Below are 2,609 nucleotides of genomic sequence, written 5' to 3'. Positions count from 1 at the left end.
GGGGCTGCATGTCTGTGATGCACGCGCTCTGTCTGCCTTCCACCGTCTGGAGTGCGGACTTGGGACGCTTCCCTGGTTCTGGGCCTGAAGCTGAAACCGGGTACCAGACCCAAAGTCCTTGCGTTTTGAAGTAAAAGTCTTTTCCTTTAGCCTCCCAGGCCTCCCCTCAGTCTCAGAAGACTCAAGAGTTAATGATTAGGGAGTTCCTGTTGTGGCTCCGAGGTAACTAACCTGGTTAGCATCCTTGAGGATGCCGGCTGCATCCCTGGCCTGCTCAGTGGGTTAAGGATCAGGTGTCGCAAGTGAGCTGTGCTATATAGGTCGCGGACCCGGTCAGAGCCTCATTGCTGTGGCTGTGGCAGAGGCGGGCAGTTGCAGCTCCAGTTCGACCCCAAGCCTGGGAACTTCCACATACCGCAGGTGCTGCCCTAAAAAGCAAATAAAAAAATAAAACCACACTCTATGCAAAAAAAAAAAAAAAAAAGTTAATGATTAGTAAAAACACGAGCGTTGTAGCAACATGGAGACATGATGTTACACGCTCTGCCTTGGCCCACTAACTTTATATTGTACCTAGGCTCCAGCTTTTCACAAATGATCTCTTCCTTGCTTAATTGCTTTCTTTTACTATAGGTTAATTTCTGCTTCAATTATATTGCCCCTAGTGTTTTATTTTTGCTTTTGAGGGCCGCATCCACAGCATATGGAGGTTCCCAGGCTAGGGGTCTAATCAGAGCTACAGCTGCCGGCTTGTGGCTTAAGCCACAGCAACGCCAAATCTTCGAACTACACCACAGCTCACCGCCAACACAGGATCCTTAACCCACTGAGCGAGGCCAGGGATTGAGCCCGAAACCTCATGGTTCCTAGTCGGATTAGTTTCTGCTGTGCCACAACAGGAACTCTGCCCCTCCGCCCCAGTGTTTTACTTTGTAATTGAAACACGCCCTAACATCCCTTCCCTGTAGGCAATTTTCTTTCCAGAGAAAAGGTCAAGGAACATAACTCCGAAGACAACCAGAAAGCATCACGGGACCGGCTGACGCTGGACTCCACGACTGAAATGATCTGTGGAGGGAGAATAATACAGTCGCCTTAATCAATAACCCTATCTTCTGAGCTAAACCTATAAAATCTCCTGCTATCCCCTCCCAAGGCGGGGCACAGTTTTGAGGCATTAGCCTGCTGTATCCTCCTTTGCCTGGCAAAGCAATAATGCTGTTCTTTCTGCTTCACCCAAAACTCTTGTCTCTGAGATTTCATTGGTGTCGGTGTACAGAGGCTGCATTTTGGCTACAAAGCCACATGCAGCTCAGGGCTGAGGAGTGGAGAGTAGCCCGATCTGCCCACCCCTTCCTCCCAAGCAGGCGTTTCCTCAGTGCGGAGGTTCTGACCACTGCTCAGCCTCTTCACTTCCCTCCACTCTTGTCCGAGCCCCCTTCCATGTTGTGCCTGACCTGGCCTCCCCACTGCTCTGCCTCCCACTACCCCCTATGGTGCATTGTCCCTGCAACAGCTAGAGTGACCTTGTTGAACCATCAGCCCAGGCCCATCAGCTTAGGGTCTTGCAGGGCTGCACTTTGTGCATAGTCTCCAGCTCCTTGCAGAGGCCTCTGTGAGGATGTTGCTGAGATCCCTGGCCTCCCTCAGTTGAGGACCTGGTATTGCTGTGGCTATGGCATAGCCTGCAGCTGCAGCTCCAATGTGACCCCTGGCCCAGGGGTCCATATACTGCAGGTGAAGCCATAAAATGAAAAGAAAAAAAAAGATTGTGATCACATATACCCTGGGTTTTTTTGTTTGTTTGTTTGTTTGGTCTCTTTAGGGGCCGCACCCGTGGTATATGGAGGTTCACAGGCTAGGAGTCCAATTGGAGCTGTAGCTGCTGGCCTACACCACAGCCACAGCCACGTGGGACCTGAGCCGCATCTGCGACCTACACCACGGCAACGCCAAATCTTTAACCCACTGAGCGAGGCCAGGGATCAAACCCGCATCCTCATGGGTACTTGTCGGGTTCGTTAACCCCTGAGCCATGACGGGAACGCCCTTGATCACATGTATTCTTAAATGCAATGGTTTCCTTTTGCAAACAGGATTTGCAAGGTTTAGCAATAAGAGGATACTTCCGTATAAACTCTTGTTGCTAAAGAAGATACTGTGAACTGAAAGTTACAAATGACAGCAAACCATAAAACCATCATTTCAAAAAGGTGATATATATATATATATATATATATTTTTTTTTTTTTTTTTTTGTCTTTTCTAGGGCCACACCGTGGCATATGGAGGTTCCCTGGCTAGGGGTCAAATCAGAGCTGTAGCCGCTGGCCAACGCCACAGCCACAGCAACTCAGGATCCGAGCCATGTCTGCGACCTACACCACAGCTCATGGCAACACCAGATCCTAAACTCGCAGGGATCGAACCGGCAACCTCATGGTTCCTAGTCGGATTCGTTAACCACTGAGCCAAGATGGGAACTCCCATTTTTTTTTTTTTTTTAATACAGAATGCTTCACGAATTTCCGTGTCATCCTTGCACGGGGGCCATGCTAATCTTCTCCATATCGTTCCAATTTTACCATATGTGCTGCCAAAACGAGCAC

At 49.4% G+C, this 2,609-nt stretch overlaps 1 non-coding gene across 1 annotated transcript; it reads right to left on the bottom strand.

The window, feature by feature from the left end:
- Positions 1–2,502: 2,502 nt before the first annotated feature.
- Positions 2,503–2,609, bottom strand: LOC125128593 (U6 spliceosomal RNA). Its single transcript, XR_007135288.1, has one exon. It is a non-coding gene; the product is annotated as a U6 spliceosomal RNA (small nuclear RNA).

This window comes from Phacochoerus africanus, chromosome 5, assembly GCF_016906955.1.
Source record: "Phacochoerus africanus isolate WHEZ1 chromosome 5, ROS_Pafr_v1, whole genome shotgun sequence".
Taxonomy (NCBI): Eukaryota; Metazoa; Chordata; class Mammalia; order Artiodactyla; family Suidae; genus Phacochoerus; species Phacochoerus africanus.
Note: the sequence above shows the minus strand (reverse complement) of the source record. Positions and strands in the feature narration are given on the sequence as shown.